The 15,706-nt window shown below is 37.4% G+C and overlaps 1 long non-coding RNA gene across 1 annotated transcript in view; it reads right to left on the reverse strand.

Moving 5' to 3' along the window:
- Positions 1 to 15,706, reverse strand: part of LOC135322980 (uncharacterized) — a 199,772-nt gene that overhangs the window by 32,356 nt on the left and 151,710 nt on the right. The window contains exon 3 of the long non-coding RNA XR_010384042.1: positions 11,828 to 11,867. This is a non-coding gene — a long non-coding RNA (uncharacterized LOC135322980). The remainder of the gene's footprint in view (positions 1 to 11,827; positions 11,868 to 15,706) is intronic.

The raw sequence follows: 15,706 nt of genomic DNA on the forward strand, positions 1-15,706 counted from the left end.
TCAGTGTGTTGGGATGTAAAACTGATGGTAGTTTTCACAAGGCAGGTTTTCAGTAGGGGACATATGGAGCTTATAAACCTGAAAACTACTTTACTTTCTTTTACTCAAAAGAGAGAACAGACAGTTAACATGTTTTACATGAGCTCAAACCTGGATCTTAAGGGCTTGAAATTTACTGAAACTCAAATTGCCCCAACACAAAAGTTTTGTTTTGAAATATTTTATAAGATTTCTTATCACACGGCCAGGCTAAACACATGAATAATGATGTTTATTGAAACCATGTGACTTAGAAATTATGGGACTGATGTGCACTTTGGTGAGAATGAAGAAAGCTGAGTCAGCCCTATCACTGTTCACAATCAGGGACACCCCTCTAAGACGGTGTAGCTGGTAACGCAGGATTGACAGCCAAACTGCCCGTTAGCAATACCCAACTGGACAAAACTGTGGATGGTTCCGAAGTAGCAAGTTTCTAGTTTTCATCCATCAAGAGAGACCATTTTGAAAACTGCATAGGTTGTTGAGAACTTTGAATTACAGAAATATTCCTTGCCAACCAAACTTCCACTGGTAGAAAAGTTGCACTACTTTGGGCACATATGGAACAATTTTGATTAGCCCTGTAGCACTAATATATTGGTGAAGAAAGGGGATACATAATTCACCTTGGCTCACTGCTTCCTACATGGGTGTTCAGGGTCTGTAAAATCTGCTATAATCCTGGAAGAATTAGGGCCTAAGGCCATGAAATTTGATTCTCTTTATGAGTCAGATCCTTAAATTATTGCCTGTAACAAAGGTTTCGTCAAAATTTTAAAAAAAAAAGGTAAAAATCTAATATTGTTACTTTCTCACACAAAATTTTATGTTTTTTTTTTTTTTTTTTTTTTTTTTAGAAAAGAAAAGAAATTGAGTACTTCATTGAATTTTTAGGAAAAATTTTTCCCTTTTTTTTGAGCGTGAAGTGATAGCCCATTCTCAGAACACTTACCAGGGAAAGATTTATTCATAGAATCCTTGGAAGATATTTTTCATCACATGAATAAAGTAAATCTTCCGAATCAAGGCCTTGGATTAACTATTTAAAATGGCACTAAAATTCTGTGAGCAATGTTGGATAAACTGCCATTTTAGAAGAAGAGGCTGGATGCAAACAACCTTGCAAACTTTCCAATATTGGAGGAAAAATTTCTGAAGACTAGAATCTCCAGTAACTGAGCATGCCAACATTTCTGTAGTCAAAAATCTGCACAAATATTTTGTAATTTTTAATGTCAACTCTGCTCGGAAAGCTTTGAATTCCCTTTTTTATTATCAGGTATTGCAAAGTTTTACAGTATTAATATTAGCAAAATATTTAACTCTCTTGCATTTAACTCTTTAGATTTTGGGGAAATTATTTTGTTATAGTACACAGGGGGAGAATCTGATTAATTTTCTTTCATAGAACTAGTTTCCTTTCACGGAGTAAATGTTCTCCATTCCACATGTTGGTGCATTGCTTTCTCTTTGTCTTCAGATGCTTCTTTTAAAAAATGACATGTTGAGTTAATATATGGTAAGGAAATGTCTATTAAATATTTTTATGTGGGAGGAGGAAAGGAAAAAAGGATGAAAGGGAAGAAGAGAAAAAGGAAGGAAGAAAGAGAAGGAGGAAGATGAGGAACTTAAAGCATTGTGTTAAGTACTTTTACATAAACTATATATATTTTATTCATAATTAAAATAGCTTATGAAGTTTTATGAACATGTTTTACAGATTAGGATAATGAAGTTCAGAGATGTTAGGAGCCAATATTTTAGGCAGAGAAATGTAGGGAGACTTGACCAATAATGATAATGAAAAACTGAAGCAAAATGGCGGGAAATTGGGTATAATCTGATCGCGTATGTATTTCCTGACTTTTAAAATGCACATTGAAATTCTATAGGAACAAAGATTAAATATGAGCTTCTATTTACTCGAGTATGTGACACAGTGACGAATCCATCATTAACATTATATTAAACTATTGCAACGTAGCACTTACTTATCCTGGCCCTTGTTGCCACCCTCCCGTGTGTTATGGCTGCATCTCTCACAGACAGACCAGGTCTAGACATACCCATTGTAGCTAAACCTTCATTTACTCCCAATATGTCACATTCTGGGGATTAGATCAAAGAATTGTCATTTGTTTTTTGGATGCTATGATATTCCAATCTTTCAAATAAATACAGTCATGCTGATGGCAAAATTTAAAGTAAATCAAAGTGGCATTTTAGAAGTAGTGTGATTTTATTTGAAATAAAGTAAAATGTGTTGTTGAAAAATTTTGTTGTTGAAAACCCCTTCTGAATTAAACCTTTCATATTTCTCCATTTGGGTCCTCATTTAGTGTCAGCCCGAATCTTCCCCCCAAACTGCTATAGTCCTCACAGACCGATTCAAACAGGCCTCCTGTGAAGTGTTTCCCAAATCTGTTCAGCGGAGTTTGGCAGTCCGCTCACAGTGCTGCGTTCGTCCATTATTACCCGACTCCGCACAGTGGAGAGTGTCTAGGTATCAGCACGTGTGCTTTCATCATTGGACCTCGGGTACCTCGAGCCGGTGGCTGCTGCTTTCATCTCGACACCTCTCATCTAAGCACAGAGCCTCGTCCAGTGTCAGAACTCAGTAAGTGTTTCTATAACATTTGTTTTTTATGATAAAAGCCATGCATGTTTATTGGGAAAGAAAAATAACTTTAGAAAGTAATGATAAACAAAATGATAAACATATGATAAAAGTAAATATAGAACTATTACTAATACTTTAATGTGTTTTACTCTTTCATGGATATCGTAGCAAAGTGTCAGCTTCTACTATACGTTCTGCTTAATATATTTTTTAAACAATCGTACTTTTGAAAATGTGAACTATGACACCATTTCAGTATGAAAATATCTCTGTAAACTGTGAAAATATTTCACCTGATAATTATTCAACAACAGAATTATTTGTATTTGCATTATGGGCATTTCAAACATATTCAAAAATAGAGATGGTAGCATAACAAGTCCCTAAGTACCTACCACCTAATTCAATAATTATTAACATTTGGCAAATTATGTTTTATTATATCTCTATCCACTTTCCCAGTCCCCACATTGGGCTATTTTAAAGGAGATGCCAGGCATCATATTGTTTCATTAGTAAATATTTCAATACAGATGCATTTCTAAAAGATAAACATTGTTTTTAAAAAGTCACACTGTCATATCACCCAAAATTATTTTAAATAATTCTTAAAACGATCAAATATGTACTCAGTGTACGAACTTCCCTGATTGTCTCATCAATGGTTGTTTTATAGTTAGTTTGTTGAATCGGTGTCCAAGGTCTTCAGATTGAATTTTGTTGATTTGTTTCTTATATCTCTTATAATCATCTCATCTCATTTTATTTTCTCCTTGTCGTCATTTTATAGCAGCTTTTCAAAGCCTTCCTCATATTCCATGCTATGGATATAACACAATTCATTCCAAGAGTTCTCTACTATTGAGCATTTAGCTTACTTTCAGTTTTTCTCCTATTAAACACTGTTCCAATGAATATGCATATAGACAAATCTTTGAGCACACCTAGAATTATCCTATTAGGATTAATTCTTAGAAGTGGAATGCCTCATGGGTTTTTTTTTTTTTTTAAGCTTTTGATACAGCTTGTCAAATTAGTCTTCAAAATGATTGAGCTAATTTACACTCCTACCAGCAGTATGAGCCTCTCTGTGCCCCCACACCCTCATCAACACTGCATAATATCTTTATTTTAAATATTTGCCAATTTGATAGACCAGAAAGATATCTTGCTGTTTTAATTTGCATTTTTTGGATTAATAGTAAGAGAGAGTGCCCTGAATTGTTGAATCCTTGTTCAGTGCTTACTGTGGCCATAAAACCACTTCCTGATAAATCCACAAAGAAGATGTACGTTTTAAGGGCAAGGTCCTTTAAACACAGATTTTTATTACTAGACTTAAGCAGAAATTCTGGCCCTGGTGAGTCTATGGATTGCCAGAATTTATTTTGTTCTTAGTCTTGAAGTAAGTTTAAATGCTTTTTAAAATGCAGCATTTCCCTTATTCATTCTCACTAGAACGGTTACGCTCTGCAATCAGGGTGCAGCCCCAGACCCACTGTACTGCCTCAGGCACGCGGTTACGAAAGTGCATGGGCCCTAAAGGTCCTTTAAACTCTGTCACTCCCACAAAATAAACCCCCTTATACCATGGCCAAATTGTTACCCTGGCATATTTCTGTGCAGCATCAGTGTTCCTTCTTCCCTGGGGTAGAATTTCTAGGAAGTGCGGGTGAGGCAGGGTGGTGTCCTTAGGGTAGGAAAGAACTGAGTTCCCTAGAATTATGGTGTGCAGCCAAAGTGAAGTTAAGCTTTTTTTTTTTCCTATGTAATTTTTGGTCATTAGAGTATATATTTTGTGAATCACCTGTTCATTTTCCTTGCCAATCAATGAATGATGAACAAATGAAAGAATGAGTGATCACATTTTGGGTATAACCATTCAACTAGTTACAAATCAGCCAAATTGCACTGTCTTTTTGTCCATATTTCATTTTCTTGTCAACTTTTATTGCAGGAACTATCCAGTCTGGTAGCCATCTATTTTAAAGCAGGCTTTTATGTCTAACTCCTTTCTCAGAATTCTTCAAAGGAACTTAAACAGTCAGGGTCTTATCTCTATGTAGCCTTTAAATGAGGCCAGTCAAGATCCCACTGGTCTGAAAAGCAATGGATCAAAGATCACAGAATTATTGATCCTGGGTTTGCTTCCTTCAATGTTGTGCAAAGAAGAGGGTCCCTCCTTTCTGAGAACAACCAAACCATGTGCCCTGCATTTTTATTCTAGTCCTTCCTCTCATCCAGGCCCTTCCTCCACCAGTCATGTTAGGTCATCAATCTCACTCAGAGAAGAACTACGGTAACAAAATCCTTTATCTCATCTTTTCACAACTGACTTGAATATGAAATCATTTTTTGGTCCTTGCAGTGCTTAATTTAACCACAGGAGTAATGCTCTGTAGAAAATGTAGGTTGAAAACTTACAATGGGCTGGCAATTAATGTATTTGCAAACTCACTATGCATTGTCAACCTATTTAAATAGATAAACATATTAGGTAGGTAGGTAGGTAGGTAGGTAGGTAGGTAGATAGATAGATAGATAGATAGATAGATAGATAGATAGATAGATAGATAGATAGATAGAAAGATAGGATTTTCTATGGCCTATAGAACAATATTTCCTAAGTGGTGCTCCATAAAACTCTTAGATTATTAATCAGTATGCTCAGAATTTTTTTTTTGCAGTCAAATACATTTGAGAAATACTTCTTGCATTTGTTCCACTTAAGATTCATAATACATATGAATATTAGCATATCAACCCTTGGAGAAATTTTGCATTAAGAAACCTTACCTACCTCATTTAACCAAAAGTTTGCAGATTTATTTGACCATGGAATTAGGGTTTTTTGGGTTTGTTTTGTTTTGTAATGGAGCACCCATTAACATTTTTTTCCACAGAATTGTTTGGAAAGCACTGTGACAGAACAGAGTCGAAGGCATCTGCACGGCATTTCAGGAAACGCTCTAGACACAACATAGCTTTTTGGTTATCTTTCCTTACCTCCCTATTGCTCTCTCCCAATAGCTCCACCTCCAGTCCAGGTACACTAACTTCATTTATACCAAAAGTCTTACACCTCCTTGAACACAAAGTGCTTTATAATACTCCCAAGTCTTTTCACGTGCTGTTCTTTCTAAAATATACTTCCGCAATGTCACCTGCAAGTCTCTATCTCTAAAATACTCTTCTTCAATGTCACCCGCAAATTCCCAGACATTCCTTAACACACACCCCATATAATAGCTAATCAGCAAGACCTGCCAAGATTTCAAGTTTTATACTCTTTACATATTGGCTACCCTAGAATTTTATTTCTTCCTTTATAACATCTTATCCACACTGTATTAACTATACATCTGTCTGTTTCCCTTTTTAGATTGTTTTCCCCTAGAGGTCAAGGACCATATCTTATCCATTATTTTATATCTACTGACCACAGTGTCTGGCACATAGAAGGCATTCCATGTCCACTTTATAAGTTAATTCATTTGCTTATCCAACCAAGTTATTATTTTAAGCTGTAAAGAGTATATCATGCGTCCTGTTCTGACTGCATCTCGTTGAAATATTTTAAGACTCCACTGTGTCGTCTTAACAAAATGTTTTGATTATTCCCCGTTGAAATGATGAAAAGTCTGTTTGTCCGAATGTCTGGGCCATTCTGTTAATTTGGCTGTTATTGGAGCCATGGAACCATGAACTTTCAGAAGGTCCATTTAAGTCATCTAGTTCTGCCACTTTTGTTTCTTTATTGTGGAGCTTTGTTATAGCTTTTCTTTTTTGTCTTTTAAAGAAAATCTAAAATGCAAGTCTTATTGTGCATTTTTTGCATTCATAGAAGTACATAAAATGTCTATAAAACAAACTGCCAACAGTCATAAATTCATGAGCCTCAAGGTCTCATAAGGATGGTTGGTGCCTTCTCAAGATTGCTCTCTGTCTTCATGGAGGGCAGGAGTGAGCTCCTTTGTGGGCAGTAAGTACAGGTTTGTGTAGGGGATGCTATCAGAAATTGCTCTAGCATCCACAGACGCTTCTATTTCTTCTGTCCTTCTTACATGATTTCTTAAAGTTTCCAGTGTTATCATTCACCTGACATCATGATGACACACAGAAGGCACAAATGGCTAGTGCATGTCCATCAATGGTGAAGAAAATCATGCAGCGTGCTGTCTTGTAGTCGCCCTGTTATTAAGGGCTAGTATCTCTTGACAAGTCACAAGCAAATCAGAAGTCTCTGACCATTTGAAAAATATATTACTTAATTATCACTATCACCTCAGACCTCAACTCAGATAGATGTGTAGAGAGTCCGACCCAGAAACTTGCTCCTGTGTTCAGTGGTAGGCACTCCACCGGAAGAAATAAAACATCTATTTTGTGACTAATCTGCACTATGTATGGCTAGAAGTCAGCAACAGGAAGCAACAAGAATTTCATGAAGTTAGAGAAACTGACACTCTGGAAGGTTACTGGACAGCACGCCAGATGTATAATTTCAATTTGACTGCTTAACTTAGGACAATCCTAACAGCCAATCCTCATTGTCGATTTATATCCATTCACTAATTTATCTATTACTTCATTTAATCAATTATGCATTAAAGTAGATGTTAAACGTTTATTATGGACATGATGGTATATAAGATTATAAATGTAGTCTTTAACCTTTAGGGACTTGATGTTTTATATGGGTCAAAGGCACACACTCTTGCAAGTTACTGTAAAGAAAGCAATTGCCTTAAGAGACATTTTCAAAGACAAAAAAAGCATCCAGCTTAGAAGAACTTGAATGGAATTGCTCTGCTGAGTATATACGTAAAATAAAAAAACTGGCAAGTTGTATATTTATGCTGTCCAATATGGTAGCCACTAGCCACAGGCGTTATTAAGCACTTAAATGTGACTACTCTTGATACACGCTGCATATGTGCAATATACACCTAATTTTGAAGACTTAGTGTGAAAAAATTATGTAAAACATGCCATTTATAAATTTATCTTGCTTTCTTGTTAAAATGATAACATTTGGGATATATTGGATTAGCTAATACATTACTATAATTAATCTGTTATTTCTCCTTAGTTTTTTTCATGCGGCTATCAGAAAAATTAAAATGACAGATGCATCTTGCATTACGTTTTTACTGGACATCAGCAGTAGAGACAATATGTGTGTGTGTACCCTATAGTTTTGCTGGTCCAGATTGTCAGAGAAGTGGCAGGTTTCTGAAGTAACTAACGGCAGCATCAGTGGCTTCCCAGTTCAACAGGGAAATTGCCTAATTGTGGCAGAATAATCAGCTCCATGGTGGTTCTTTTCTATTGTGTAACTTCAAGAGTCAATCCTAGAATGAATGTCCTTCTAGCTTTGTCAATAATTGTATAAACCATTTAAGAATCTACATTACCTCTGCTTCTTCTTAAATTAGCTAAAGTTGATTCTGTTCCCTGCCCTTGAGCACTTCCCAACCTGGGGTGGGTGGAATGGGTTTTAGGTGGTTAACATTAAATCCATGAGTGAAAGTGTGCACACATACACGTCACTCGTTAACATCTGCTTCTCTGTTGTCTCTCACAGGTACAGATGCATAGGAGGAGAGTGTTTAATAACTGTTGAATGCATTTATATAAAGTAAAAAATATAATGGAACAAATGACTAGAAGTCCTGCATGTCATCATTTTCAACACAATCCCTTTATCACCCAACATTTAATCAATGTTATAATAAACTCCAAAGAATTACAAAAATCACACTATTTTCTACAATGTGCATGTCAGCATTTTTTCCTTAATAAGTGGGTCATCAGCTGGGCTTTGTGTGTTCTTCCTTATATCAGAAGTGTGTCCTTGTCTCTCTTTCCATCATAAAAACCACATACATTGCTTTTGACATGACGGAACTAATTCAAACCTTTCAGAAACTGCAGCAGAGTTACAGGCAAGGACGTGCCCCTGATCCGTCCACCCAAGGGCTTGGGACCTCGGTGCACCATTAGGTTCACAGCTTGGCATCTTACCAAGAAAATCAAGAAATGTTCTACAAATACTCTAAAAAGTTCACAGCAAGGGCAGAGCAAGCTAAGTTTGGTTATGCTGAAGCATCTGGAAGGTGGAAAAGAGGTCAAGTGCACTGAGGATTGAGCTGGCCCTGCTCTGCCCACTAGCCAAAATCCACAGAAGTCACAACTTCCACGGGTCCCTGAGTGCCGCAGGTCAGAGAAAGCACCAGACCATGCCATAGAATTCTAAACAAACAATTAAGGGTTTTCCAGTTTAATTTTCCCAGATAATTAGCTCTAGAGGATGCCTTTGAATTTTCTATCCTTTTCCAGTATGCAAATTTTTAGCTTTCTCAGTGGTGATCATACCAATAACTACCCCGTGCAAAGCCAAGCGACACACTTCTATAGCCATTTGCAGTCTCAGTCTGACCACTATTTGCATAACTCTTTTCCACTTTAAGCCATTATTCCAATTTTAGTGTCATTGCCCAACTCTCCACAGGCACACCACCTATTATCATTGAAGCTGAAAGGGTGATCTGAAGAATTGCAAAAATATCAATATGCAGATTTTTTTTTTTTTTGCTTCTAAAAAATATGACCTTATAAAGTGGAAGAGAAACAGAGAGAGTACCTGGAAGAGGATATGATGTTAAGTAGGAGCTTTTTGGCAAGAGTGATGAGCATGGTGCATGTGCATTGTTGTATTTTAAGATCAGAGATAAAAGAGCTAGTAAGATAGATAAAAAGGATGCAAAAGAGAGAATAAAGGAGGCTTTGGGGAACAGCGTTTGACCACACGGGTTCCTATTTTCACCAAAGGTAACGCTATTATAAGATTCTGTTCTAATACGGAGAAATAGAACTTTATGAAATGGACTTTTTAAAAAGCCATTTCTATCTTCAGATACCAAATTCAGCCCTCAGGCATGATTAATGCTCCAGTGGACCTGACCCAAAGTGAAATCATTACAGCTTATGCAGTGCATGCCTTCGAATGGTTCATTCCTACAGGACACTGAGGAATAAAGAGAATTGTATAAATACAATGGTCAACCCCAAAGAGAAATCAGAAAGTTTAAAACTCCTCTTTGGCTCCCAGGTGGAGGCCATCCATAGATCCCAGCACTGAGGTCAATGAATCTGAGTCTTGTTAATGCAGAGCAATGCTTCTCTCTGATCCCAGGGATCTAGCCCCTACCTAGATCCAGTGATGTATGGGAAAGCACTTCCACGTTAGTAACAACCGCAAAGGCAGAACAGCTATGCCAGTAAAACCCTCAAAGCCCTCCCACCTTACCCTCATGAATCACCCTGAAATGCTGGACAGTGTGAGGCTTACATGTTTTCCAGAGCAGATTTTGATGACACAATATTTTCTTCTGTTTTTTTCTTGGCCCCTCAAACCATAATTTGTGTCCCTCTGTCGCGCACCATGGGATGTTCTTCTCTGAACTCCAAAAAGTTGGTATACTAGGAAAACCTCCAGATCATTTTCAATGTCTACCCAGCTAGGAGCACCCCACCCAACCCCTAATGGCTCCATATTTTCTTCCTTTGTAAACCAAACTCCCATCCATCATTGCAGTGGCTTAAGACTGATACTAAGGGGAAAGCGATGTTCTGAAATCTCTGTAGAGTATGGCTGAGTTTTAAGGAAATTGGCTCCATCACTAGGATTTCTCAGAGACTTGAACCTTTTTGATTATAAATGCTGTAAAAGGGATTCCATTCCTTGGTGAGAGGTTGGACCAGACCCCTAAGGTCCCTTCAATCTCTGAAATTGGAAGTTATGAGTAACCCGTGGAAAACTCAACTCTCCTAGTGTTATACTTGTTTTTAAAAAGAAGGTTGAGGTGATGAATACCGAGTTAGGTTCCAGGGGCCCATCCCCAGCTCAGAAACGGTTGGAGGCAAGACAAATCATGCTTCTACTGCTATTTCCACACCTGACTTAACACAAGCCCCAGGAAGACAATAATATATCATCTTTTTTCTCAGTCAGGGTCAGATAAAGTCTATAAAGTTCAACAAAAAGCCAGTGTGATCCTCATTTCTCTCTCCTCAATGTACTGCCCAAGTCTCTGGGATTTTGACTCAATTACAATGTAATTTAGGGTCAGGAGAAGAAGAGAACAGGACCGTTGTTGATTCTGAAATTGCAATAGAGTTGTTTTCTGAGACATTAGCAATTGTGGACAGTTAGGTCATTTGGGCTTTAACATTTCTACCTCCCAGCTTTTACTTGTTAGTTGAATTTGCTCTGTGGTGGTAGCAACAGTTGTGGCAGCTGTGGGCGAATCGCAGCTGCCAACCGTCCAACTGAAGGAATCGGGGACCGAGGCTGGGATAATAAAGTCGGTGCTTAACAGCTGTGGGCACAGCAGATGTTCTTAAGATGGACTAGGAGGAGGAAGGAGAGCTCTGATAGGGAAGTGACTAAAAAATGAATAAGCCTTTACATAATACAGCTAATAAGATTTCCTCCTTCAGAAAACATGTAATTTGCTCTCCTTTCCTGGCCAAGCTACTTGAGATGCCATATCCACTATTATCCAAGGCCATTTCTTTAACAAATAAGATGGGAAATGACATATCCTACAGTCTGGCTCAAGATCAGTCCACCCAGTGTTACCAACAATTTCTTATGTTTTCTGAGCCTAATTATTTCCTGTGGAGATACAATGAGGAACAGCTTTCAAAACAAGCTCGGCCTGAACTCGGGCCTGGACAGAGTGTGCTCCGGGGTGGGGGTTCTCCAACACGATTCAAAATAAAAATAATCTTCTGTGGGCCTGGATGTCTAGGCCTATCATAAGAATGCATTTAGTTCACGTGGTTTAGGATTTGGAGACTTGGCCAAAAGCCTAGAAGGCCCAATGGATATTGACTCCCACCCATGTTTTGTCCTTATCAGTAAAATTCTCCATAATAAGATAATAGTAAGTCTGTGAGTTTGTTTCTGTTTTGTAAATAAGTTCATTTGTGTCTTTTTTTTTTTTCGATTCTACGCATAAGTGATATCATATGATATTTGTCTTTCTCTGACTTGTGGTTACCAGGAGAGAAAGGGGGAGGGAGGGATAGATTGGGAGTTTGGGAGTGGCAGATACAAACTACTGTGTACAGAATAGATAAACAACAAGGTCCTACCGTATAGCACAGGGACTGATATTCAACAGCTTGTAGTAACCTGTAAAGAAAAATAATATGAAAAATAATATATATATGTATAATTGAATCATTATGCTGTACACCAGAAACAAATACAACATTGTAAATCAACTATACTTCGACAAAAACATTTTAAAAGATACTAGTAAGGATGCAGAACATTTAAGGTTGTCTAGGGTACTCCCAAAAAGCGACCAGGGAAGCCAGAGAAGGGGATATTGTCAGACAATTGGTATGGTAATAGTAAACTGAAAAAACACGTGAAGATTTGTAAATGTTTTATTCAATTTGTTTTATTCAAGATTTTTATGAAGAGTTCTGGTGGAAACCTCACCTGAAAAAAGTCATTTGGTGTCAGATGCATGAATAATATCAGTGTTTATAAATATCCTGTATACAGTTAGTAAATATTACTCTGTTGAGTGAGTTTAGCAGAAACGAAGACAACCTGTTACTTTGGTGAACAGATCCCCATTTACGTGTGCAGCAGGCTGGTGCATCTGGGATGTTGGCTTCCCCTCTGACAGACACCTCTAGAATGATGTCCTTATAGTCTACCCTGTGCCCTTATCTCTCCTTTCTCCCACCTCCAATGTGATCAGCCTGCTTTACTCACATAACCACGTACCAAGGAACAGAGCAAGGGCAAGTGCAGAGGGGACTGTCTCTGGAAGGTGGGATTGGCAAGAGGTAGTACACTTGCATATGGACAAAAAATGGCAAGTTTTTCATGAAAAATATGCATACCTTGTAGAACTATTTCTTCCTAATATGGATTGAGAATCTCAAAACATAGGAGGATTTTCAGAGTCACAGATAGCAAATTAGGCTGCTTGAATTTTGGTTAAGATTCTCATACAGAATGGACATATTATGGTGGATTCACAGTGTGGTAAATGGCTTATTTCGCCCCTTCCAATGACCACTAACTCTATACTCTATCTCTACAGGGTATACCTTCCTGAGATCCAAGACCTCTAACAGCTTACCAATACTACAACAAACATTAGGAGAAAAAAAGATCACTTATTTACTTAAAACAAGTTGAAGAACTTTTCTCTGTTGTCGTATTTCCTCCAAAGCAAAAGTTGGCATTATTTTTTTTTTTCTCTTGGATTTAGAGGCATTTAGAATTAAACTCAGAATTGCTTTCAGGAAACACAAGCTTGAATTCAAAGATACTGCCTCTAATTCTGTTAAATGCGACCTTGTGAACATCTGCAAACTTCCGCAAATGACTGTACCTAAAATCTCCCAAATCCAGTGTGCTTTTTCAGAGATAAAGGACACTCCACATCCTATAATCCTAGAAAAACACTTAAGAGTGAAAGGGCATCACCCAAAGCTAGGCTGGTCATGGTTGGATTGTCACCCTAAATTAGTATTCACAAGGGTCCCTCTGACAAATGGAGTTATTATCCACAGATGCTGTAAACATAAATCAGGAGGGTGTCATCAATAATGTTGTATTCTCTTTGTCCGCATCATGTTTACAGATCTCGCTTTGAACAGCACATAAATACTTAGAGCGTATTGTGGGAAACATGCCACTCATCTTATTAGCTTTCTCTGGCTCCAAGCTCTGACGCTGATCATCCCCTGACAGTGTTTGCCAACAACAAAAGAAGCCTATTGATCACAATGCTTCTCCCTTTGGCAGCCTCTCTGCCCACGATTACCTTGCATCACTTGCCTTAAGTCAAATGTCACAGAACAACTTACAAAGGATGTATCTATCTAGGAGAGCAAAATGTATTATTATGAGTTTAATTGGAGGAAAATCCTTTGGTATTATGGATTGTTTACAATTTAAAATTTTATTTCTTGGCATTAATGAACAGTCCAAATCAGAGCTTACTTTGTAAGCTCCAAATCCATAACATTGTACTCATTTGCAATTTATTTTCTGAATAGTTTGCAGAATCTCAAATATCTTGGAAGCTGACCCATCAATCATTCTCAGTCACTTTATGTATGAACAGTTTTCTCTGCTGGCATTTTCTTTCTAGAACAGAGTATCTCTATTGAAATTTCCCGGTAATTTTTCATCTGTAACATAGTCTTCATTTGTCTTTCTAATTTGATTCTAGATAGATGCTATGAAAGGATACATTATCATTTTTTGTTGTTGTTTTGCTTTGTTTAAATTGAAAAGAGCACTTCACAGATTGAGAAATTGGGATATAACCTGGATGGATATACATCCTCTGTGTGAAAAACTGAAATGCTTTTGTGGGGTTATTTTCCAGGGGGAAAAAATAACAGCTGCATCAGAATGCCAGAGGGAACAGGTGCTCACATGTAAATGCAGTCATTTCACAACTGGTCTTTTCAACACTTTATCGTCTACACCTTGTTACCTATAATTTGTAAGGTGTGTATTAGACCCTCCAGAGGGACTGGCTATCTACCTTGATCTAATCAGGAGCGATGCTACCTCACTGAAGCATATCCTGTGCTTTGGCTGTTAGTGTGCACCCTCAAGACAGAGTCTGTTGACATACATCGTGAAGGATGCAGGTCCTCAGCCCTCTTTACCTAGTTATCTGGTCCTTGTTTCTGTCCTTGGATAAACATCAAATCGTCAACTGCTCTACCTCTTCTACTTTTGCTGACTTGGCTCTACTACTTAGGTTAATGTTCAATCCAATTACCTACTATCTGAATTCCCTGCCTGACTTTTCCACCTTTCCTTCCAGTCTCTGACCTCTAAGATTCACAATTTGTTCTTCTTTTAAATTAAAAAAAATTTTTTTAAATGTATCAAGGTAACATTGGCTTATAACATTATGTAAGTTTTATGTGCAAAACATTATATTTCAACTTTGTATACATTACAGTGTGCTCAACATCGAAAGTTTAGTTTCCAACCATAATTGTACAGTAGAACCCCTTTACCTTTTCACCCACCAACACGCCCCCGATCCCCTCTGGTAACCTTGACATTGTTCTCTGTATCTATGTGTTTGTTTTCATTGGGTTTGGTTTGTTAATTTATTTTGCTTATTTGTTGTTATATTCTACATTTGAGTGAAATCATACAGCTTTTGTCTTTCTACATATGATTTATTTCACTTAAGCATAATACTCTCAAGGTTCATCCGTGATGTTGCAAATGGTTAAGTTTTCATTTTTATGGCTGAGTAGTATTCCATTGTGTGTGTGTGTGTGTGTGTGTGTGTGTGTGTGTGTGTGTGTGTGTGTATCTCACATCTTTTTTAATCTGTTCCTCCATGGATGGGCACTTAGGTTGTTTCCATATCTCTGCTATTGTAAATAATGCTGTGATGAACATAGGGTGGATATATCTTTTCAAATTAGTGTTTTCATATTCTTTGGATAAATATCCAGAAGTGGAATAGCTGGGTGGTAGTTCTAGCCTTTATTTTTTGGAGACTCTCCATACTGTTTTTGGTAGCGGCAAATTCACACTCTCAACTGTATGGGGGGCTTCTTTCCTCCACATCCTCACTAAGACTTATTAATTCTCACCCTTTTGATAATAACCATTCTAACAGGCATAAGGTGATAGCTCATTGTGGTTTTGATTTGCGTTTCACTAATATCTAGTGATGTTTAACTTCTTTTCATGTGCCTGTTGGCCATTTTTAGGTCTTCTTTGGAAAAATGTCTATTCGTTCATCTTCTCTGCCTTTTAATCAGGTTGTTTGTTTTATTGCTGAGTTGTATATGTTATTTATATATTTTGGATATAAACTCTTTTATCAGAAAGGTGTTTTGCAAATATCTTCTCCATTTAGTAGCTTGTCTTTCAGTTTTGTTGATGGCTTCCTTTGCTGTGCAGAAGCTTTTTAGTTTGATGTAGTTTTATTTATTTTTGCTTGTGTTCCTCTTGTT

The sequence above is a fragment of the Camelus dromedarius genome, chromosome 15 (assembly GCF_036321535.1).
Source record: "Camelus dromedarius isolate mCamDro1 chromosome 15, mCamDro1.pat, whole genome shotgun sequence".
Lineage (NCBI taxonomy): Eukaryota > Metazoa > Chordata > Mammalia > Artiodactyla > Camelidae > Camelus > Camelus dromedarius.